The sequence below is a fragment of the Dromiciops gliroides genome, chromosome 3, assembly GCF_019393635.1.
Source record: "Dromiciops gliroides isolate mDroGli1 chromosome 3, mDroGli1.pri, whole genome shotgun sequence".
NCBI classification, from domain to species: domain Eukaryota; kingdom Metazoa; phylum Chordata; class Mammalia; order Microbiotheria; family Microbiotheriidae; genus Dromiciops; species Dromiciops gliroides.
In genome coordinates, this window is record NC_057863.1 from 396,448,006 (window position 1) to 396,474,824 (window position 26,819).

A 26,819-nucleotide genomic window follows, 5' to 3' on the forward strand; every position below is an offset into this window, starting at 1 on the left:
AGATGGAGGCAATACATATGTATATTGTGAACTCCTTCAGGAAATATATATCACATACCGAAATATCAGAGACAGACTACTGTGACTCTGTGACTGGATGCATTTTGAATATTATTGGCATACAAAAGTCAAAACTAAGCTTGAAGAACACATTTAAAGCAATTAATGCTGCTGGATTGATCGTCTTGAGGTATACTTTCAGAAATGTAAAATGGAACATAACAGACTTGGAAGAAATAATAATAAAAATCACCTAATATATTCATAATACCCATAATTTCCAAGCTCCATAAAAACTAAATATTTCATGAAAAGCTTTCAAAATATAGAGACGTAATGGAGATGAATAAAATGATGCAGGAACAGGATAAATTGTTCATCATCCCTGTTGTCCTATCTACGTCTGGAATTGTGCCAAGGATGCTTTCAGTGAACCTATAGAGCATAAACTTATATTCTAATACTTTATTTAAATACAAAAAAACCTTCACAAGGCTCCCTAAACATTAAATATTAAGTAACAGCAATAGGTTAACAATTTCTGTTTACACCAATTCTACCAGGATCTCATCAAAGATGTTAAGAAGAAAAGGTCAAAATTGGTATATGATTCAGACATAAAAGATGATACCATAAGCAAATTAGGAGAGCAAGGAATACTTTACATATCAGATCTATGGAGAAGGGAAAAATTTATGTCCCCAAATGCAACAGAAAGTATCATGAAATGCAAAATGGATAATTTTGATTATTTTAAATTTTAAGAAGTTTTTGCACAAACAAAACCAATACAACCATGATTAAAAGAAAAACAGAAAGCTAGGAAATGATTTTTACATCAAGTATCACTGGGAAAGGCCTCATTTATCAAATTCTCAAGAATATAGATAATTGAGTCAAATTAATTTGCCAATTGATAAATTATTAGAGAATAAGAATAGCTAATTTTTATGAAGAAATCAAATTTTCTATAGTCATATAAAATGTTCTAAATCACTATTGATTAAATAAATGCAAATTAAAACAACTTTAAGGTACTACCTCATGTTTGTCAGAATTGTTAATATGACAAAAATGAAAAACAATAAATGTTGAGGGATGTGGGAAAACTGGGACATTAATGCACTGTTGGTGGAGTTGTGAAGTGATCCAACAATTCTAGAGAGCAATTTGGAACTGTGCCCAAAGGAAATAAAACTGTGCATACCTTCTAATCCAGCAATACAACTAACTACTAGGTCTGTTTTCCAAAAAGATCATTAAAAATAGGAAAAGGGCCTGTATGTTTTATACACACACATATGTATATATGTATTTATATATGTATACTTTCAGAAATGTAAATATATATATATATATATATATATATCAGCTCTTTTTGTGCTGGAAAAGAATTGGAAATTGAGGGCATGATCATCAATTTGGAAATTGCTGAAAAAGTTTTGGTATATGAATGTAATTAAAAACTATTTTGCTATAAGAAATGATGACCAAAAACGAAAGAAAGAAAGAAAGAAATATTGACCAAGATAATTTCAGAAAAATCTGGAAAGACTTACTGAACTGATGCTGAGTGAAAAGAGCAGAAGCAGGAGAATATTGTACAAAGGAATAGCAACACTGTGCAATGATTAACTATCATTGATTTAGCTCTTCTCAGCAATACATTCATCCAAGACAATTCCAAGACTCTTGATGGAAAATGCTATCCACATCCAGAGAAAGAACTGATGAAGTCTGAATGCACATCAAAGCATGCTATTTTCAGTTTATTTTTTCCACAGGTGTTTTTGTTCTGTTTCTTCTTTCATAACATAATTAATATAGACACATGTTTTACATGATTATACATTTGTAACCTATATTAAGTTGCTTATTGTCTTAGGGAGGAGGGAGAAGAAGAAAAGATGGAAAGTTGAAACTTAAAATCTTATTAAAAATGAATATTAAAAGATGATTGGGAGGCAGCTAGGTGGTGCAGTGGATAAAGCACCAGCCCTGGATTCTGGAGGACCTGAGTTCAAATCCGCCCTCGGACACTTGATGCTTACTAGCTGCGTGACCCTGGGCAAGTCACTTAACCGTCATTGCCCAGCAAAAAACAAAACAAAAACAAAACAAAAAAAAGATGATTGATACAAAAATATATGCTAAGTATAAGGAGATTGATGAAAATATTAACAATGAGTAATGCTATTGTTACACCCCTTTACTCTGACTCTTTTTATTGATTTTTATGTATTTCTTCCCAGGAATTGGTGGGGATAGGGTGTGGGTGGGAAAGGAAGGTAACTTTTTAAAGAGAGAAAATTTACTAATGAACATTAAATTTGCAAGAAGCATGCTACAAAGAAGTCAATAAGACCCAGATTTAAGTCTAGCTATACTGGCAATATGATGATATGTATTCTTTTAACTTTTTAATGTTTCAATTAACAGTAAAAGAATAATACTTGAACATACTAAGGAATAGCTAGTATAAACTGACAGAATAAATTTCCAAACTAGAAGATGCCCTAACCAATGAAATCAGATGTGTATAACTCCCTGACCCCATTTAAAAAAAATGCAACTTCCCCAAATCCATCTTTTGAGCAACTCTCAACATATGCCAGTTGACTTATGATGGATTAGATAATGGATTTTGTAGGTAAATTATTGAATCAGTTGATTTATATACAAACACATATATGAATATATATACTTGAATTATATGAATTATATGTATAAGCTTGCATTGAATTGAATAACAATGAGCATACTTTGAAGTAATCAAAATCATTATTTTATGATCATATGCAATATGTATACTTCCTTATTAAAATTTAAATGTCTACTGGGGACAGGGGCCAGGGTGACAGGGACCAGAATACACACCTACATGCACACACATGTATGCATAGTTATGATCTGATTTTTTTTTATTTATTTTTTTTTTTTTTTGCGGGGCAATGGGGGTTAAGTGACTTGCCCAGGGTCACACAGCTAGTAAGTGTCAAGTGTCTGAGGCCGGATTTGAACTCAGGTACTCCTGAATCCAGGGCCGGTGCTTTATCCACTGCGCCACCTAGCCGCCCTATGATCCGATTTTTCATACACACACACACACACACACACACACACACACACACACACACACATATATATAAACATATGAAAAATCAGAGTTGATACTCCATAACTGTTATAGATTGATTTAAACTGGATATTTCAGTTTTAGATGTTGAATTGAACCATATCCTCTGCCCAGGAGGCAGCTAGGTGGCTTAGTTGATAGGCCATTGAGCATGGAACCAGGAAGATCTGCGTTCAAATCCAGTCTCAGACACTTACTGGTAGTGTGATTCTGGTTGAGTCACTTAACCTCTCTTTGCCTTTAATCCACTAGAGATGGAAATGGTAAACCACTCCAGTATGCTTCCCAAGAAAACCCCATGGCCTTTATGCCTCACAGGATCATCAAGAGTCAGGCATGACTAAATGACTTAGCAACATCTCTGGTCATTTCTCTTGTTTCCTTGTTCAGTATTGTTGTCCTAAAAGTAATTTTGATATTTTGGCTATTTGAGGTTTCAAAATGGCTTGTATATCTGAGTTAGTGGAACAAGTATAACTGTGGTTACGAGTTTTACCCATTGAATATAATATCTTAATTCCTGTCCTTGTGTATCTTCTTAATATTACATGGACAGAGAAAGAGACAGAGACAGACTGAGAAAGAGAGATACAGAGAGACAGAAACAGAAACAGAGATAGAGGCAGAGACAGACAGAGACAGAGACAGACAGATAGGGACAGACAGAGACAGTGAGCCAGGAACATGAAGTACTTGCATATACTATATATCAAATGTATTTTCATTCTTACTGTTTAACCAAGAAAGTTACTGAAAGACATTAAAAATCATAACAGATAAACACTGTATCAAATGGGTCAGAGGTGCTTTGAAACTTTTTTCCCACTATATATTTGCTTGCTAATTGTTTTGTATCTTGATTAGAAATGGCAATCCCCCAGGCACCTTGAAATAATTCCGATTAAGCACCATGCAATAACATTTTTTTTAAAAAAGGAAACCTGTTTGGTTTAGAAACTAAGATGTTAAATCCATCTAGATAGACTTTGACACAAGCCAGCTTTCAGATCCCTCATGCCACCCGGCCTCACAAAGTAACAGAGTAGCTGTTGTGAACTGACAGCTTTCTGCTAGGTTTCAAGTCTACTAAAAACCTTCTGTGAGCAGAAGCAAGAGCAGTTTTTGATGGTACTAAGGACTGGGCATGGTGCCAGGGCCCCCTGTGAAAGCAATCTTTACACAAGAGCTGTGGTTGGCAGGAACTTAAGCAGGCAGGGTCAATTTTAGCTTAAGAAAATTTATACCAGTCAAAAATTGTACACATCATCATCAGCAATGTTGAATGTTAACTGAAAATATGTATGGTACATGTAAAGGGACTATAATTACTTCAGTCTTTTTAGAAATTGAGGCTGAATCATGACAGAAACCATAGAAATGTACATATGGTGTAATTAAGTAGGCAAAAAGGTAAACCTTCTCACCTCCCATCCATCATGATTAAAAAAAATGTACAGATGTTTTCAGCTGCCATTTAGATTATCTTAAAGGTATGGTCTGTGAACTCTCTTCTTTAGGCCAGGGACTATGTTTTCAGATCTCTCAAGATGATGAATAAGATTTTATAAGCAGAGCTATCAACCATAGAGGAGTACTGAGCCTAGAATATTTTCATGTCTGAGGAAATTGTACTGCATATATAACTCCCCTGTGCTTAGTACAGTGCCTGACACATAGGAGGTGTTTAATAAATGTTTATTGAAAGACCTACTGACTTTCTATCTAACCACCCCACATAGATTATTATACTGGTGATTTCAAGTTAAAAAATGAGTTACTGGTTAATTTCTTTGGAGGATCATGGGATCATCAATCTATAGGAATCATGGTAGTTAGAGTGCAAATCATACTGGATTTCGAGTCAGAGAATCTCACTTTGATCTTACCTCTGTCACTTATTAATAGTGTTACCTTCTGGAAGTCACTTAACTTCTTCGCACACCAGTTCCTCATCTGTAAAATGAGCAAATTGGATAGGACAACTTGCATTGTCCTGTCCGCCTTCAAATCTCTGATTCTATGATAAGGAAACACAAAAGTGAAACATGGAGCCTGAGGATTGCCCAACAAAGGGGAAGGAACAATTTAATCATATTTCCTGAATGATAGGATTGTTGTTGTTATTACTGTGGTAGGGGTGGGGGCATTGTTAAATTAATGTGTGTATCTAGCATTCCTCTGTGTGTGTGTGTGTGTGTGTGTGTGTGTGTGTGTGTGTGTGTGTGAATCAGCTTGAAGGCTAAACTTCTCTCCCCATGACTCAACTTTCAGTTACCCTTCAGTCACCAAAGTATCACAGGGTGCCAAATTGTGATGTCTGGATAATTATTAAGATTTTCTGGATTAAAAAAATAAGTCTGTGAATGTTTTCAGTAGTGGTTTGATATAGTACTATACTGAGAAGGAAAAACTCAAATGAAATTCGATTTATTTTGACCTTGATTTTTCTTTGCAGGCAAAGATCAACTTTATCCCCTAAACCTGGGTTCTATAACACATAGAGTAGGGAAATTTATAATACATGTATTCTGCTTAAATATGTCATCAAGTATTTATCACACCATGCTTCTGTGTCCAAAATAGATATAAAAATATATAGTGGAAAAAGCACTGAATTTGTTGTGAGAGCATATGGGGGTCAAAATGCAACCATACTACATGGTAGTTGTGGCCTTGGACAAGTTACTACAACTGTAGGGCTCAGTTTATTTTAGAATGAAGAAATTAAAAGACATAATAGAATTTGTCCACGTCAAAAACTTATTAGCATTCATACACACACATGTGCAGGTGCACATAGACATACACACACATCCTTACTAAATTTACCTTCAGAGCTACTTAAATAGCAATTGGTGACCATCTTCAAAACCACGTCCTTTTTTTCTTTCATTTTTACCTGTCCTTTATTATTCGCCTTAACTTCTAGAGGACAAATGTTATGCTTTTTAAAATAAAATGTCTTTCCAGTAAGGGGGGAGGCATTTATAGGTATTGAACCTCTACATATATTAAGCACTTACTAAATATTTATTAAAACATCGAAGGCAAAAGGAAGAGGGGAAAGCAGAGGATGAGATAGGTAATATCAGCGAAAGAACAAACATGAACGTGGACAGACTTTGAGAGATATTGGAGGGTAGAAGGGCCTGGTGTGCTATAGTAACTGTTGAGTACATAGGTACATTTCAGTTGGTTAGAAATCAGTTATAATTACCAAGGGTAATAAAGTATTGATGTATCAAAAACCAGATATATGAAAAACAAAGGCAATATGCAATTTATAACTAGATTCTATTCCATGTTTCTTTCAGTTCCTTGGAATTCAAAACATGTTTTGCATAAAAGCATTATTATAACAGGTTTTAGGTTCCCAAGTTAGCTTATTTAACTCATAATGTACTTGAACTAAAGTTATTAATGGTGCTAGCCTAAATTCTGGTATTTAGAAGCAGGAATCCATTATATGTTAAAAGGAAAAGGATGAATGGAATTTCGTCAGTTTTTCCTGCATTCAGAGTCATTCCTAAAATAAATTTTAAAATAGGAAGTTTGTTCATCTTTGTTATTACCTCACTTAGCAGTTCTGTCTCCCTTCCCTCTCAATAGAAACTCAAGTACAAAGCACCCTCTCAATATCCTGGAACATTCCACCCAAACCTACTTTTTCTCTTACAAAGTGGTCTATGTTTCAAAATGCACTGCCTTCTCACAATCAAAACCCTCATTCCTCAGTGCAGATATCTTATGTCTTAAGAGAAAAGAAATTTGGAGTGGTGGATGGCTTCATAACTCTTACAGGTCAGTTTTCATTTTTTAAAGAAAGAATTATCATTGCAAATTAAAGTTTAATTCATGGACTTCCAGGCAGAGTAACAAAACAATTTACAAAAAAAAAAATATTAAAGGATTGAGGAAGATAATTTTAGACAAGGAGATCACTAAACAAGCTATCTCTGCCTGGGGGTCTGCCTGTAGAGCTAACATTTCTTATCTGATTCTGCTTTCTCCACTCCAATTTCATTTTGAACACACACACACACACACACATACATACATACACCCATCCATCCATGTGTTTTCCAAGCATTTATTTAATATATTTAGATAATATGCCAGATGCTGGTATGTGAAGAAAAAAATGAAGTAATCCTTGAACTCAAGGGACTCTTTCTTTGGTGGGGATGGAATAACACATACATGTATGTGTGTATCTATGTATGTATATATGGTAATGGGGGGAGGGCACTATTAGCACCTGGGGGAAGTACTTAAATCCATACAGGAGGTAGCATTTGAGCTCAGTTTTGAAAGAAGTTCGTTGTGTGGTTCTGAATTATTATGCCAAGGCAACCCATAAAACAAAGAAAAATATAAAGTAACTCTTAGACTTGTATGACCCTTCTACTTCAGTAGCATAGTGGCTAAGGCACTGAGGAAGAGTCTTTGAGAATGGGACAAAGGTTACTAAGGATCACACAGTTTTTAGACAATCTAAAATGCTAATTCTTGATATACTAAATGTGAAATAGTTGCCCAATAACAAATAAATGGTAACCAATAATGGACATTATTTCAGAAATTGAAATACATCAATTGTGACATTCTCACTATAGGCAAAATCATCAGAATAAAGCAAGACAAATTGAATGGAAGTGTGGTTTGCAAATTCTCTAGGCCAATAAAGTTTAGTTTTATTATGAACCCAAGTCAACATGAAGCTGCCTTTCATTGGCCATCAGGTTGTATCATATCACAATGTTTATGTTGAATATTTACAAAAAGACTACCATAAAAATGAGTGCACCTTACATATCAGCATCTCTTGAAAATGATGAAGAGTGAATCCAGAAAAAAAAAGCCTATACAAGAGCTCCCCTCTCATCAAATCAAACTAGTACATACATTGATACTCAGAGATTTCAATGCAAAGATGACACTAAGCAAGCATAGTAAAATAAATGTTGCTATATATGGATTAAGAATAAATAATTGAGGACTAAAGGTTGAAGTGGCTGGATATGTTGAATACCAAAAATTATCCCCCAAATGACAATGAATATATTTGAATGCACAAGAAACATGTCACTGTCCACTTGGAAGTTGTTGTGGAATTAACTTTCTGGGTACACTTAGAACACTGATTTAGTAAATAAAATATCAAAATCAATACAAAATTTGAAGAAATAATAAAAATAAGAGGAAATAGCATTCCACTGAACTCCAATGTTATCTGTTTAAGTGATTGATGAGAAATGGATAAATAATTATTTTGTACAAAAATTAATTAATATAAATAAGTATAAACTTTAAATTGGCTATTGGTACTCTAAATTTGAGGTACTTTCCTAATGACATGATATATTTATATATTACTAGAATAGCTAAATCATATCAATTACATATTGATAATTTTATTATATTAATAACATTCTCACTAAAAATGAAACTAAAAGAATAAAGTTGCAATTAAATGAAATTGTAGGTCACAGGTACACTTTAAAAAAGGGAAGTATTTGGCAAAGTTAGTATTAGTGTACAACTAAAGACTACAAGAAACATTATTTCATGGCCATCTCATATTAAATGATGATAAATCTCATGATAAATATTTAGAAAAGGACCATGATGAAAATAAATTCAGTATACGCTTAAAATGGTTTACTGGGAATGAGGACAGTGACCTAAGTTCAAATGTTATCTCTGACAATTACTATCTATCTAATCTTGGGCAAGTTACTGAACTTCTTTGGTCCTCAATTTTTCCAATTTCATTCCCCATCCCCACTAAACAAACAAATAAACAAATCATCAAGGGGGATTTGACTAAATGATCATTAAATCTCTACTATAACTAAATGTATGATCCTATTATGTAGAGAAATTCCATGAGAATCCAAATTAAATCTACAACCATTTTAATATTTGATGACCTCAGTGCTAATGTAAGAATAAGTGAGGATGGTGAATAAATGAATAATGGCTTGATCAACATCTATTTATTAAATAACAACTCTGCGCTGGGCACTGTGCTAGTTGCTAAAGATAAAAGTACTAAGAATGAAACAATCCACATTTGCAATAAAGGGAGAGAGAATAAGATTAAAAGGATAGCATAAAGGTGATAAAGACAAATATTTATGAAGTATTTAAATATAGTTTAATAGACAGAACACTAATAGTTGGAGAATCAGGAAAAGGTTCATTCAGATTATATTTGAAACTTAACTTTTTTTTCTTTCTTTTTTTTGGGGGGGCAATGAGAGTTAAGTGATTTGCCCAGGTTCACACAGCTAGTAAGTGTCAAGTGTCTGAGGCTGGATTTGAACTCAGGTCCTCCTGAATCCAGGGCCAGTGCTCTATCCACTGTGCCACTTAGCTGACCCCTGAACCTTATCTTGAAGAAAGGGTTTGGAAATCTGGAGATAAGGTGATTGTGTGTTCAAAGCATGTGAGTTGTCCAGAGCAAAGACACAGAGATGGGAAATGTAGTAACATATTTGAAGAAAAAAGAGAAGATCAGTGGAACTGCATCAGAGAATGCGGGGAGAGGAATAATATACAATGAGCCTGGAAAGATAGGATGGTCAAAGGCTTTAAAAACTAAATGGAGGAATTTATAGTTTATCCCAGAGGATAAAGGAAGTCAATGAAACTTATTGAGTAGGGGAGTCACATGGTCAGATCTTTGCTTAAAGAAAAAAAAAATACTTTGACAGCAGGCTGTCAAATGGACTCGAATAAGGAGACATAAAGGGAGATGAGGCAGGGAAATTAATTCAAAATTGTATTAGTTTAGGTGATAGATTATCCGGGTCATAAGGTATTAGCCATCTGCATGAAAGATGGGAGAGGATGTGAAGGTATAAACATCAAAATTTGCAACAGTTTGGAGATGCAGGATGAGGATTTCAGGGTAATGCTGTGGTTATGAACCTGGAAGACTAGATGGATGGTGGTTTCTTCAACAGAAGCAGAGGAGACTGAAAGTGGTTGGTTTGGGGGAAAGAGAATTAACTCAGGTTTAGACATTTAAGATATCTAATAAATAGTTATTAAGTGTTTATAATGTAAAAAAGAATTGTGCTAAACACTGAGTCTACAAGTAAAAAAGAATGACATCCCCTGAATGCATTGAGTTTAACTTCAATAGACAATACTTAAAGAGGAATGGCCACTGGGGAAGGATAAAGCCATAGTGGTGGTGATTGGAACCATAGAACAATCATATGCAGCCTTTTCAGAAACAACACATATACAAAACTGTGGGGACCAATTTTCAATTGGGGAGTGTTAGCTAAGCGGCTCACCGCAATATTGGGGCAAGGAAGGAGACCAGCAGCCTCCCTCAAAACAGAACAAGATTTATTTTAAGAAGAACGAATTAAAAAAAAAAAACACAAACAGGATCAGTAGGATCAAGGGAAAGGAAATAAAATGGGGAAAGGGAAATCATAATACCTGAAAAAATACCACCACCCAGTAGTCAGCTGAAAATAGGCAGCAGAACTCCTGTCACTCTCCAGCTTCCACCTAGAATGCCCAACTCTTCTCCCCCAAACCTAGAAACACCCCCACACAGCCCCAGCCAATGGGATGGCCACTCTGATAGTCACATGACTGCCCTCAGTAGGCTTCCAATCATTATAATTTTGCTAGGCCCATGTAGGTGTCCTCGAGTGGTGATGACGGGAGGTGCGAGAGCCCTGGCAACGGCTACAACCAGTGGGTGGAGCACCGTGCAGCTTTTGGAGCCCAAGGCAAGTGCGTGCCAAGGCATAAAAACGTCAAATAACAATTAATTCTTTACAATACACACACACACACACACACACACACACACACACACACACACACACACACACACACACTGATTGAAATTTAATTAAAAAGAACAGATTGTTTTGTTTTCATGTAATTCCTTTCAAATTCTGTTCTACCTCTTGTAGGGCTATGAGTTGATATTATGTATGCAATTCCCCCAAAATGATCACTACATATAAGGTTTTTATTTTATTTTATTTTGTGCAAAATGATTAGGGAAATAAATTATTAATTATTAGTTGGGATACTTACTAAGACCAATCATATTTATCTTTTTCTCCCTATGCACCCTGAATTAGGGAAACTGAATGAAAGGCCACTAAGATGGTTTATACTTTCCAACACAGTAAGATTTTCTACTTCCTATTAAGCAAGAAAAGTTTGACGTTTTTTGAAATTGAAATGATTTTATCATCTTCCCAGCAGTAAGACTGTAATCACTATGGAGATGGGTTAAGTCTCTCTTTGCTCAATACAAACTTCATCCTCAGCACGCAGCCCTCCTTCAACTAACCTACAAAACATGAAACTGGAAGAAGTAGAAAATATGTCAGAGAACACCCCCCCCCCCATACACACACACACCAAATTTTGTTTTAGATTTCCAAGATACAGACGGGGTTTAATTCAATTTTTAAAAACTGTTAAACATTTATTATATGGCAGGCACTGAACTAAGTACTGATGATACAAATAAGAAAAGGGCAATTCGAGGGTAGCTAGGTGGTGCAGTGGATAAAGCACTGGCCCTGAATTTAGGAGTACCTGAGTTCAAATCTGGTGTCAGACACTTGACACTTACTAGCTGTGTGACCCTGGGCAAGTTACTTAACCCCCATTGCCCTGCAAAAAAGAAAGAGAGAGAGAGAGAGAGAGAGAGAGAGAGAGAGAGAGAGAGAGAGAGAGAGAGAGAGAGAGAGAGGAGAGAAAGGACAATTCTTTCCCAGAAGAACTTTATGATATAATGGAAGTAGACAGCAACAAATGATAGCTGGAAAACAGGAGTGGAGAGAAGGACACCAGTCTCAGGGCATTGTTTCTGTGCTTCCTGGAGCTCAAACCAAGCAGAAATGAAAATGGAAAGTGGAGAGTGGTGGGTAAATCCAGGTGCCTGCCCTCTCTAAAGGAAAGCTTTGGGATTATTTTAATGTGCTATCTTCCTACCCTCCAATCAGAGAGGAGGCTAAGGGAAGTGGGAGTGTGCCATTTCCAAGGGGTGGTTATACAATATAATGAAGAGATTCGCCTTATCCTAGGAGGGGAATTTTGTTCTGTGTAATTCCAATCAAGCAGAACTGCAGATGGAAAGGTGGAAAGTGAGTTGCTTTAGAAGTAGTAAAGGACTACACTAAAGGAAATTGAGTATAGAATCTATTATTCTAGTAATTCAGGCAATTAAACTTAAACTTTGGGGGGATATAATTCTTTGTCTTGATGGGTCCAGACTTTTCATTAATTGCATTTACTGAAAAATTACTTATTTTATCTGTGCAACACTTGAATTATTCAATAATTCAAAATGAAAGAACAAACATAAAATAACATACTGATTTAGTTCACTTGCGCTGAATATTGAAGCTACTTTTAAAACTGTGTAAATAATAATAAATTTTGTGTATTTACCTAATGTAAGAAGACATCATAAAAAAATTTAGCATTACATATTCTCAACTAAATTTTTGATATTACCAACTTGACAAAAAAAGAGGTTGACCTCAGCATCACCTGCCAAATGAAATTCAATCAGAAATGAATTTAAAGAATCTCTCTCTAAACCAAAAAAAAAAAAAAAAATCTCTAAAATGATAAAATAGAGTTGGATTTACATTAAACCTAGGATCACAATGGATGAACCAGAAATCATCTAATGCAGCATTTTATTTTACAGATAAGGATAGTGAAGGCCAAAAAATTAAATAACTTGCTAAACTGTGTAATAACTTACACAGATTCCTAGTAAGAAAACAATGGAGTATATCTAATGTATAGAATATTATGCAAAATGAAGCTTAATTAGAATCTTGTAACAATAAATAGCAATACCATGTGCCTAAGTTTTAGTACATATTTATATTTTATTTCAAGTGATATTTATCTTAATATCAATAGCAAAATAATTTGTATTTTTTGAAGTTTGAAATTAATTTAATAAAGCATTGTTTCTAGTGGAAAAAGAAGAATTTGTTTGATAATATACATTATAGATATGACACTAGTTATATATATCTATATGAAATGTATTAGGAAATATAATACAGTAGCAGATTTATAAATGTTATATAAAAGCTAGATCTTATGATAACATATTTGGCCTATATTAACTTAACGGGCAGCATTTTCTGATAGCTATAAGAATTAAACCTACTATGTCTATGAGTAACAAAAAAAATTAAACAAAGCCACTTTGGGCATGTGATAGCACAGGGTCCCAGTACTTTGCGAAGACACCTTGCAAATTAATTTTCTTATCATAGTGGCTTGAAGAACAAGAGTGAAATTCTCATAAAGAAAATTTATTAAAAATAATTATAGACTTTAAATATGAAATAGGCATTAAAGATTACCTAATATTCCAGCCATCTCTATCACCCAATATTATAAGAGGGGAAGTAGAGGCTGAGTCTTGTTTCACATATTACAGTGAGTTGGTAAAAGAGCTAAAAATCCAGGCTTCTAGAGAACATTCTGCACATGGCATGGAATGCTAAATTTTTAACAAGTTCTGTCTCACACATATATACACATCATTTTGTTTAATCTACATTATTAAAATTTTCTCCATTTTCTTAAGTCTGTATAATCAAGAAAACAATTTAATCCATGATTTCTAGCACTTGCCTATTTATGAGGTCTAAATACTCACTGTGAATTTTTTTCAACAATCAGCTCTCCTGATCTGGTTCAACTTGACTTCCGAATACCCCTAATTCCATCAGTTTTGAAATGAGTACTATGCTCTTCTTTCCAAGGCTAAGCTTCCCCTGATAGCATGAATACCATCAAGGGAAACATTAAGGAAAGAGGACTTTCATTTCACTTAGAGGTGTGTATTTACACCTTGTTTTCCTGAGATCTTTTATTTATAGCTTGAGATAGTGAAGCACCATCCTGGGAAGATTATCATCAGCACTGGATTTATAGCAACAAGTACTGTCAGAGCAGCTGCTGAATCAGCAGGCTTTTTCCCCCTGGAGTGTTGGCTCAGTGGATTTACACAGAAGGCATGTTTCTTTGTTCTCCAGCATTTGGGTTACTGAGCTTCTCTGGGGTCAATGTGTACTCTTTGATTTGGTTTGAGCAAATGGAATCCAGGGAAGAATTCATAGAAAGGAGGGGACTAGGGTTTTTCTGAGCAAATAAATCAAAGAAAAACTGTGAAGTTATCAAAGCCTCTTCTTAGTACTCCCTACTTCTTCAGCACCATTTTCCCTGACTGGTGCAACTCCCCTTTCCCAAATCCTTTGATAGTATCTTCCCCTTTCATTATAGTACTCTAACAAGGACTTGGCCCATCTTACCAAAAGGTACCTAATAAACATTCATGATAAAGACTTAATGTCAGGTTTCTTTTGAGGGGGTGTTTATGTTTTTTAAGAGAAAATGGGGACTGCAATATGTAGCCTTACTATGAGAATGTTCTGAACTTTATGGGGTCCTTGGTGATGAATAGGGGCTCCCAAAACAAAGGTTATTGGGAGACTACCTTTACCCTTTGAATATAGGAAGTCATAGATGATTTCATAGTCAGAATTGTCAAAACTGAACTGTCTTCTGTAGATTGTAGCCTGTTTCTAAACTTTCCACTGAAAGAAACATATAACTTTCCTGTCTTACAAAGGTACCTTTCTCCATAGACACCTCCACATCAACAGGACATATCAAAAATCAAATAGTATGTTTGAATTTGTGATTCCTTGTTTAATAGTGGGCTGGGAGGTGGGCCCAAAATGAATTACTAGAAAAGGGGAAGAGCTGCCTGCTCTTAGTCCCAGTTTTCAGCAGGAAATGGAATGGCTGTGATGTAGTCTGAGAATAAGAAGCTTAAAGCAGGTAAAGAATGGGGAATGTGAATCTCTTGGGATGTGAAGAAAGATGGTGGATGGTGTAGTGGATAGAGCACTGGCTGTGGAGTCAAGAGGATCTGAGTTCAAATCTCATCTCAGACACATACTAGTTGTGTGAGCATGGGCAAGCTACTTAACCCCAATTGCCTTAAACATCTGGTGCCATCTCCAGTCATCATTTTGTATATCTTGCCCCTGGACCTAGATGGCTCTGGAGGAAATAGTGAGGTTGGTGACCTTGCACAGTCCTCCTTCACTTAAATCCAATTTGTACAAGTCATGACATCACCCTGATGTCATGATCCTCTTCAAGAATGAATGACAAGGGGCAGCTAGGCGGTGCAGTGGAGAGCACTGGCCCTGGAGTCAGGAGTACCTGAGTTCAAATCTGACCTCAGATGCTTAAAATTTACTAGCTGTGTGACCCTGGGCAAGTCACTTAACCCCAATTGCCTCACAAAAAACAAACAAACCAAACCAAACCAAACAAAACAAACAAACAAAAAAAAGAATGAAGGACAAACAACAAGGCAACAGGTACAAAAGAGCAATGCAGTTTAATTAAGTCAAGATAGAATTGGTACACATTACAACAATAGATCTGAGTGTGTCTTCTCAGATATTATTGAGTGTTATTATGAGTACCAGTAGAAATATAATATTTTGAACAACCTCTTCTTACCTTCTAATACTTAAAGGGTATCTCCAAATCCCCAGGCAGTTCTTGGTATTAATCATCTTTTGCCCCAAACAAGCTCATCCTCCAAAATGCCTCCACCTCTATATCTTCTTCCTCAAGTTTAAAATGTTCCTCTTTAAATATTCACTTGGGGGAACAAAAAGACAAACTATCATGATCCCTTCAAACCCAGGCAGGCCATGACTCTGCAAACTGCCTTTTCACCTCCCCCCTCCTTCAGCTCCTACCCCTATTTTCAGTTTCTTTTTATGAATTATGGAGCGTGATTTTTTGTTTGCAGATGATTGGGCACTCAATGCAGCTGAGATGCAACAGAGTATGGAGCAGTTATGTACTGCTTGTGCTAAATTTGGCTTAAAGAAAACACAGGTGCTCTACCAACCAGCACTATGCTATCTATTGTGAAACCAGTAGCTAATTGTAGAAATTTTGAATACTGTGGATAAGTTCCCTTACCTTTGCAATATACTTTCCAGGAATGTATATATTGATAATGAGGTCGATGCACACATTGCCAGAGCTAACTCAGTAATTGAAAGGCTTCAAAGGAAAGTGCAGGAGAGAAAAAGGGTATTAGATTGCCTACAGTCGGAAGGTCTATGGTCATGTGCTGACCTCATTGTTGTATTCCTATGAAACCTAAACAGCACTTCATTAGAATAGGTGATGTCTCATTATAATATTCATTCTTTGATTAATTGTTAACCAATCAGAGTTGATTACTGTCTATCAGGGACACTCACTTTTCTAAGACAATACAAGCAGGAGAAGTCTCCGTGATTCATCTTTTGTTAAGGAGAACAAGCCAAATGGCCATGCTTTTAAAATTAATTACTAGTCATAATTCATAAAATGATTAATTACCCAGAAATTATGTCTCTCAAACTTTGTATACATCATATAAATATAAGAAAATTGGGTAATGTCAATGGTAAATAATGCACAATGTCTCTTCACCCAAATATCCAGGGGTTAGGTCTCATGAGTCACTAATACCAATTTCAGAAGCCATACACTAAGGTTTTCAACCATCACTAAATACATTTAGAGTTGAAGAAATATTCAGTCCTGTTGAGAGTATTTGGCCTAGGAAGCTTTCTAAAATCTAATACACTATTATCTAGACTCAGAATACCCAGTGATAAAGGAGTTTAAACTTTATGGTCAAAATCATGAGGGCAGAGCCAAGATGGCAGAGAGAAGCCAGCAAGTTGCCTGAGCTCTCCTTTGTTTCCCTCAAAAACAACATTAAATCAAGCCTCTAAACGGATTCTGAAACTACAGAATCTACAAAAAGACAGAGACATAATCTTCCAACCTGAGATAATTTAGAAGACTTCAGGAAATGTTGGTCTCACTTGGGCAAAAGGGAGGTGCAGCACACCACAGCTCAGTGTGGAGGGGGCCACAGCATGGAGGGGGTCAGGACAAATCAGAAGGAAGCTCTAGGCCACAGCTGATCAACTGAGGATGCTTGATCCTGACTCAGCAAGCTGGTGGCAGAGCAGGTCAGTAGTAAGATCCACCAGCACCAGTTGAGAGGTCAGGCTGCCGAATAGAGGGCCATCCATGGGACAGGCATGACCAAGCCTGGCTGTCCTAGCACACCAGAGCAAGCACAGGGAGCAAGGAAAGGGAGAAAGGCCAGGATGGTGAGCAATCCACAAGCCATAGAGGCCTCAGAGTAGAAAACAAGTGACACAGCCCCTATACCCCTGCACAAGAAGCTTGAAACAGTGACCCTAGGGCCCCAGGAGCAGACCTCAACTTTAAAAAAAAAAAAAAGCTGCAATATGAGTAAGAAACAAAAAAGAGCTCTTACCATTGAGACCTTCTGTGTTGACAGGGAAGAGCTAAACACAAACTCAGATGAGGACAATACTCTCAAATTTCCTACATGTGAAACCTCAAGAGGGAAGATGAATTGGTCTCAAGACTCAAAAGCCTTCTTGGAAGAGCTCAAAAAATGATTTTAAAAATCATTTGAGAGAGGTAGAAGAAAAATTCAGGAGAGAAATGAAAGCAATACAAGAAAATTATGAAAAAAGAATCATCAGTTTGAAAAATGAAGCAGAAAGACTGACTCAAAATCTTGCAGAAAACTTGCCCTTCTTAGATTGCATGCTTAGTCCTTTGTTTCTTTTCCTTTGTTTCTTTGTTTCTTTTTCTTCCTTCCTTCCTTCCTTTCATTCTATCTGTCTCTTTTTTGTTACTGTTTCTTTGAACTTGGAATTGACAAAAAAAGACTGACTCAGAGAAATGGATGAGAAAGCAACATATCTCATCAATTGGAAGACCACAAAAATACTGTGAATCCCTATTTGCATTTAGTTAGGACTCCTATCACTCTAGTACTAATATCATATTTACCTGTGATAGACAGGTTGAGAGGTTTGTTCCATGGTCAGGGAATTTTTCTGGAGGAGAAACAAAATTGTTCTTGGATTGGAAAATTGCCCATTATTATAATAATAGCTATCATTTATATATTACATTAAGATTTACAGAATCTTTTATATATGTTAACTCATTTAATCCCCAGAACATCCCTGTGAGGGAGGAACTATCATTATTCCCATTTTATAGATGAGGAATTTGAGGCACAGAAAATTTAAATGATTAGCCAAGCTAGTAAGATTCTCACGCAGATTATCGGTAATGAATTCTATATACGGTTCACTTCTTGGATTTTGTTTCCTATGAATTCTTAGGCCTCTATGTTGCTATTATTTTTCCTGTCTTGTAGATGCTAGTATATTAAGTTTAACAGGATTTTTTTTTCTCCTTCCTATCCATTATAATTCATTTTTAATTTGAAGCCCACTTGATCATATTTGGAAAACTCGGCCAATAAAATCTATCATCCCTCTTTTGAGGTATGTTCCATTGCCAATCAAGAGTAGTTTATTATGGGCAGCTAGGTGACAAAGTGGGTAGAGTGCCAGCCCTGGATTCAGGAGGACCTGAGTTCAAATCTGGCCCCAGACACTTAACACTTACTAGTTGTGTGACCCTGGACAAGTTATTTAACCTTCATTGCCCTGCAAAAAAAAAAAAGAAACAAACAAACAAACAAACAAACAAGAAAGAAAAGGAGTACTTTATCCTATATTTTAATTTTTATCTCTGAAATTGAAATTATCTTCTTAAACAGGATCTTTTACAGCTTACTTTCCAAATTTGCCTTTATGTTCTGAACTCCCTACCTCCAATTAAAACAAAGCAGTGATGAAATACAATTTATTCATTTCAAAGTCTTCCATGTATATGTTTGGACTTCACAATTTCTAGCAATAATTTTTTAACATTTTATGTATTTTTTCTGACAGTATTTTTTATCTGAATCAATATATTGGATGGTGGCAATTAGGTTTTATACAGTCATGAAAGATATGTACCTCAGGGAGATTAATTATAAATCTATCTGTATCTATCTCTATCTATACACACACATAGAATATACTTATACATGTATGCATTTTCTGTGTTGGTGGTAAGAAGGAAATAATTCATTGAATAGGATTACTAGCTTAGGTAGATGACATGATAGTTAAAAAAGAAAATGGAACTATTATCTTATTGTGCTTCTATTATGTCTTTGAAGGAAAATGATATTTATTCTGCAAGAGGTTAGAATATTTTTTTCAAAAATGGGGCAAATAGTAGATTAAGATCAGTGAAAAGACACAAATAGAACAAGGAACATCTTTCATTGACTTCAAGACACTTGATCAGGAAGTACAATAACCAATGATCCTTGAAAAAAAATTGGTATATGTATATGTTGCTTAGAAACTGTCTCTGACCTCTGAATGATCAGAAAAGGTGATTTCTAAAAAAGTAATATTCAAACTACAGAACATGAACTTTATTTTTATTTCAGGTGAAATTCTAGAGCATATCATTAAAAAGAATGATTTGTCTGCATTTAGAAAGGGAAGCAGTCATCTTCAAGAGCCTGAGAAGCATCATTACTGTCAAGATAGTCTAAACTGATTTCTGCCTGTGAAGGGCTACCAGTCTATTAGATAGGAAACTGATGGAGACACAGTATAACTGAATTTCATCAGACTGTGTAAAAAAGTCTTTCATTCTCCCCTTGCAGGCAATAAGAGGAGATATGGGTTAGATATAATCAGGTGGCTTGAAATTGGTTGAATAAAGAGACCCAAAAGAATAGTGATTAATTAATGTGTCTATATCAATTTGGAGGGAATTCTCCAGGCATGCACTTCAATGATCTGTCTCATTAATTGATTTAATGATAATTTAATCCTTCAGAGGGAACCAATAAGAATAACTTTTACTCTGGTTTAATTTCTCAATGACAATGAGAAACTGGTTGTTGAGGGATCCCATTGCCAAGGATTCTATTGAAGGATTTGTCCAAGAACCTTGGGAATCTCAAAATAGATTCTAAAGAAATAAAGACACAAGTATATTTAGGATGAAATTAAGGACTTGCCTATATCTGTTGATAACAGGAATATTCCAGGAATCCATTGAACAACTTATATTTTGATAATAATTAAAATAATAATAGCTAGAATTTATATTACACATATGATCTGCCAGATACTGTACTAAGCATTTTACAAATATTTCCCCTTTAATCCTCATGAAAAACCTAAGAGGTGGGTGCTATTATTCTCCAGATTTTATAGTTGAGGAAAATGGGTCAAACAGAAAAAAACTACTTACCAAGTCATATAGCTAATAAGTGTCTGAGGCTGCATTTGAACTCAAGTTTTCTTAATTCAAGGCCCATTGCTTTCTATCCCCTGTGCTGCCTAGCAAGAGAAGAAAATCAAATAAGGAAATAGAAGATGATTAAAAAATTCATCCAAAATACTCTAAAGAAAGTGTAAATGTTAATCAGAATGAGCTGATACTTCAAGTTCTAACAAAAGTTGTTGCTATTCATTTTTAGGCTATGTTGTTGGAAAGGGGAGGATCAGGAAGTGTAGGTATCACTGCTAGCAGCACTGATGATGGATGATAAGCAAAAGACTTCTACTAAACTCTTATTTTGCTTCCATTTCTAATTCATGGAGAATGAATTTTGTAACAAGAATAATAGAATAAAAGCATGCATTGGGTTGTTGAAATGCAAGATAAAAAGGAGGTATTAACGGAACCAGTTACCTTTGATTTGTGTAAGTCATAAGGCCTACATAAACTAAATAACACAGTTTAAAATTTGATTACTGAGCCACTTCCAACAATCTTTAAAATTTCATGGAGAACAAGAAAGGATATTTGGTGCTGAAGAAAGGTAAGTGCTCTTTGATAGAGGGGGAGGGAGAAAAAGAGAGAAAGAGACATAGAGACCAAGAGACAGAGATACAGAGAGACAGAAACAGAGTTGAAAATACAGACACAGAGACAGAAAAGGAATTATGCAAAAACTATAGGCCTGTCCAATGAATTTGAGTGTGTTTCCAATAAAAAATATTAAATGCAAATTTTAGTGAACATACAACAAAGGAAGTAGTGATCAAAATTATCATCTTGAATTCAATGAGACAGGTTATCCCAGACTAGCTTCCTTTTTTTTTCGAAAGAATCACTAGCTAAGTAGATATACATATTTATATTTTAGCAAATCATTTGACAAAGTCTCTTAAATGATTTGTTAAGGGCTAAAATTCTAGCTAAACTGTCTAAAATATCTAATGAGTGGTCGCCAATAAATTATAAGCTTTAGCAAGAGTTAAACTTTTAAGCATTTATTAAGGAGAATAAGAATTTGGTAAAGAGAGAGAAAAAGGCCTAGATTCCTATCTATTAAAGGGAGAGCACATTTCTAGCTCCCTTCTCCGCCAGCATCCTCAGGAAAGGGCGCCTCCGTCTCCTCCTTCCTCCTCCCACTAGTCCGCGTCACTTCCTGATACCAAAGAAAAGACTCCTGGTCTTGCCCTCAAAGACCTTCGCTTCATGGGCAGAACTCTTCTACAGTTAGTATCCAGCAGGTGGCGTTATTCCAATCATTACAGTCCCCCCTGTTGTTCCTCAAGAAACAAAATGTTTCCTTGATGGAACAGTTAAAAGAATATAATAACTATTGCTAACTAATAATATGTGAACAACAATATAGAAAAGGAAGAGAGGAAAGTTTTGTCCAGAGGGGGGATTTTTTTTGTCCTCATGAACCGACGCTTTGACATTAGTCTTGCAAAGGGAGGGTCTCTGCAGAGAATACATGTTACAGATGGTGTATATTATAACAGAAAGAGAAAAAAACAACAAATCAAAATTGTTCATTTAAAGTCTCTGAAAGTCTTTTCTCAGATGTCCTCTAGGTGTAGTCGTGGAATGGAAGTCTTTTCAGGGGTTGATGTGTGGATACTGGTAATCAGCCAGGAAATTTCCTACAAAATTGAGCTTAACACAACTTTAAAATAGCTTTGTCAATAATCAAATCAAACAATGAAAGTTCTCAAAAACATGTCTAAGGGAATTCATAATCTTAGTTGTTACACATGAAACATATAATAAAACAAAAATTGAAACATTCTTTAAAATTATATTACTATAGTCCCCCCTTATGGAGAGTAATTGAGAAGACAATTGCTGCCATATTAATTTTTAAAAATAATTTTTATCATTGTTTCATCACTTTTTGCATCATCTGCCTAATTATCCTCATGCCATTATGAGAAATTAGAAAATCTAATATAATTGGTAACAGGTGTCAAGGCCAAATTCAACACTGTATTTATCATGACACCTGAGATAATTATGGGGGTTACCATAAAAGAACAGAGAAATGATGGGATATGAGCATTCCCACACTTGAGCAATATGTACTGCCCATGCAGTATGCCAGGCTTAAAATAGATGGATGGAATATATGTCCATGCCACCAAACATATTGGAGGAAACTGAGTCAGACTTAATCAGATGCATGGGATTGAGATGTCCATGGCATCAGGCATATAGGAGGGAGCATAGAAGCCAGGTGTAGAAGTGAGATGGGTGGGATGAATACTTCCAGCCATCTGTACAATATTGTGGGGAAAAATAAAATATTAAACCAAGAGAATCCAACCTCAACATTTCTCAAAAGCCATTCCCTCGGCCATACCTTAACTTCATGCATGTCTCCCCTCATGTAACAGTTCAATGTCTGCTCTTTGCATGTATTCCTCTTGTGATTGGATGGCATCTTGGCCAACTGGCATCTGATAACTCAGAATAAAGGCAATTAATGTCTTAAATGATAAGTTCCCATAATCCAAGTCTCATATGGATTTAAAAATTGAGGATAATAAATGATTGCAAAAAATGTGAATACATCTTGACTCAGAACACAATATATAATTATGCAACAATTTCAAATAATACCCCTTTTTTGTACTTAGTATACAATTACTTTTGTGAAAAATCAGAACATATTTAAATACAAGTTAAAGCACAACAGAATCTCAAAGAAAACTTTTTTTAAAAAAAGAAAACTTTTACAAATGTTCCCCTCTTTTTTTTTTTTTTTGGAATATGCTTATCAAAAATAATACTTCTAGAATCAATTTACACTTGCCATGGTAACCAATTTGCCAGGGAAATGCTTTGAAGAGTTTGATCAAATAATCAGTTGAGAAAAAATAACAAAAACAAACAACTCAGAACATGGGAGCACAATACTCCTAGAATTAACATTGTATTATGAAATCAAAACCATCTTGCAATTTTTTAAAATTAGATAAATGTATAGAAGAAAATACACATGGAACAATAAAAGACAGTGAAATTCAAACTAAGGAAATCTAAATGAGCATGAACTTAATATTAATGAGTATTATGAAATATAAACTTGATCACATGACTATAAAAAACTTTTACAATTATTCTCCTTGTTTTAGAAACTAAGTATAAGACACAATCTCAAAAGCATGAAAATCTCTATGAAAATAAACCCATACCATTAATTTCAAAATGTATATGTAATGGCATAGAAATCCTATGTAACCTCTGAACTGATACTATTACTCTGAGTGAATTCAGAACACTTTTGATTCCGATATCTAAAATCCCCAATACTCATATCAATACCTTGCTGCTTACTTCTACATTTCTGTAAAATATATACCCTTCCATGGCAAAAGAAGCAGAGTCTTGAACTATGTTGATTGTCATTCTTATTCAGCTTAAGTTTTTCTTCTTTAACCCCTCTATATTGTCTGTCATTCTTTTCACCATACAAATGCTTTATAAGATTACTAATTAAAGACAAAAGCAGGTTAGCAAAATTATGAACAAAACGAGCATATCTGGAATTTAAAGGGTTTTCTAAGGTTGTCTCAGAAGCACAGCCAGGCTGGGAAAGGGCTGAGCCTGAAGCTGCAAATGTAGTTAGAGAAAGTTGAGCATGCACATCAGATCTCTGGACTTCCCAGGCTGGGGAAGCAATGGGCTTGGCCATGGGAGGAGTAGAGGGTGGGGTCTGGGGAGGAGGGGAGGGACCAGCGCAATTTGAATCTGACTTGATTTTGAACTCAGGCCTAGATTCCTCTTCCCCCACTTTGCCTCCAGGTGCTAGGGGATTAAAAGCTTCTAGAGGGTGGGTCATTGCCTCCAGGCATGCAAAATTAAAGCAACAATTACTGTTAGAACTGGGAAAAGCTGCGGGAATCTCTTCAGGTTTCTCTGAAAAAGCATGGTTAGGAGAGGGAGAGATATTTCCTTGTGTGAGTAAGTTGCTGGCTCTTTTAACAAAAATAAAAAGAAAAATAGAAAATCCACAAAAACAAAGCATTAACATGATCTTATCTCCCATTTGTCTGGTTAAACAGACTAAAATCTAAAATAGGGTAATTAGGGAGTTTAAAAGGTCCATTTGAAAAAAATTTAAAGGAAAACACAGCCAGTACGCCAGTACTTAGCAGTTAAAGGGAGAGCGTAGGGGAAATTTCTTACCCAACCAGAAGATCAGAAGAAGACTGAGGTTTAGCTTTCCTCTTCGTGGTCAGCCATCTGTTAAGGGCTAAAAATCTAGCTAAACTGTCTAAAATATCTAATGAGTGGTCGCCAATAAATTATAAGCTTTAGCAAGAGTTAAACTTTTAAGCATTTATTAAGGAGAATAAGAATTTGGTAAAGAGAGAGAGAAAGGCCTAGATTCCTATCTATTAAAGGGAGAGCACATTTCTAGCTCCCTTCTCCGCCAGCGTCCTCAGGAAAGGGCGCCTCCGTCTCCTCCTTCCTCCTCCCACTAGTCCGCGTCTGGGGAGGGGATACCAAAGAAAAGACTCCTGGTCTTGCCCTCAAAGACCTTCGCTTCATGGGCAGAACTCTTCTACAGTTAGTATCCAGCAGGTGGCGTTATTCCAATCGTTACAGATTCTTGTGGAAATCGTGGAGTGATATTGGACAAATGATAGTAAAACTAAGTGAATTTGGAATGGTTGAATGTCCAGATCCAAAAGGTAAACATTACTGGGTCAATTTTAACTTGAAAATCTCTATTAGAGTTTCTCAAGGATCTATGTTTTGCTCTGTTCTGCTCAATATTTTTATCAATGACTTGGAAAAAATAATGCATAACATAAATTTATGAAATATGCAGGTCATAGTTGTAGGTAACATTAACATGCCACTTGAAAGTTTGCAAACCACTTCATGTACCATCTCATTTGATGCTCATAATAACTCTGTGAGGTTGGCGATAGTATTAAATTATTATTTCTCAGAGATGAGGAAGTTAATGACTAGACTAGGACCATATACCATGCAAGTATCTAAAATATGATTTGAATTCAGACCTTCCTGACTCCATGCAAAATGCTCTATCCATTAATCCAGTTAACTAAGCTGGCTAACTGGTTAGATGGCAAACTTAAATTTAATGGAAATAAATTTATAATTTTGCATATGGAATCAAAGAACCAATTTGATAAATATAAGTCTTGGAGAGGTATGGTTAGAAAATACTTCATCAGAAAAAAATGAGGGATTATGGTGAACTGCAAACTCAAGATGTGTAAGTGTGAAGGAGAAAGCTATTGCAGTCTTCAATTACATTAATAAAGGCATCATGTCCAGGACTAGGACATATTTTAGCATGAGTATTCATAATTTTTTTTAAAAAGCATCCATAAGTACATGACCAAGAAAATGAAGGGCTTCTATTTTATGCTTTATGCAAATAACTAAAGGAAGTTGAGTTATTTGGCCTGGAGAAAAGATAAAAGGTGGGAGAGGAGAAGACATTATAACAGTGTTCAAATATTTAAAGGTCTGTCATTTGTAAAGGAGGTTTGACTTGTTCAGTATGATTGCAATGGGCATAACTAGAAGCAATGGATGAAAGTTACACAATTACAGTCATTTTGTAAAAGTCAAAGAAGCATCATTTAGGATGAAAGATCATTTTGTACTTGTGTTTCATGGATTGTCAGTGATTAATAAAACTTCATCACCTGGTAATCAGCCTCTCTATTCCAAGTTAACTCTTCTTAGCCAAATTTATTTTCCTCAATTTCCAAATTACAGCGATGCTTTCTATATTTTCTGTCCTACAAACAAGAAATACACTGACTGGTCTCCCTTTCCCAGAATGTCTTTTGTTTTCCTCTTGGACCATACATATCTGACCCTTCCTTAAAATCTTTACTTCTTACTTGTCATCTCCTCTCCTTAGGACAACTATATTCTTATAATTCATCTTACACAAATAAGTATTTAAATAATAATTAAAAATACTGTGCCTTCATCAATATAGGAAACGCTTCTTCTTTGAACATATAATAGTACCTTCTCTATAATCTACAATCTTAAAGAGTTTCCTGGAGGCTCAGAAGGTTTAAATGACTTTTCCATGGTCATAAAGCCATTAAGTAGCAGTTTCAGGATTTGAGATCATGATTTTACCATTCTAAAGCTGACTCTTTATCAATTATGTGGTAGTACTTATCACTTAATTACATACCTTAAATTCATAGTACTTCATGAAATTCAGTGTCTTATTAATACTTTTATCTTTCCAATAGTCCCAAAGGAAATTTATTTTTAAATGATTTTTATTGATATATTTTGTTCTTTTTTAGGGGGGAGGGGGGTGAGGCAACTGGGGTTAAGTGACTTGCCCAGGGTGACA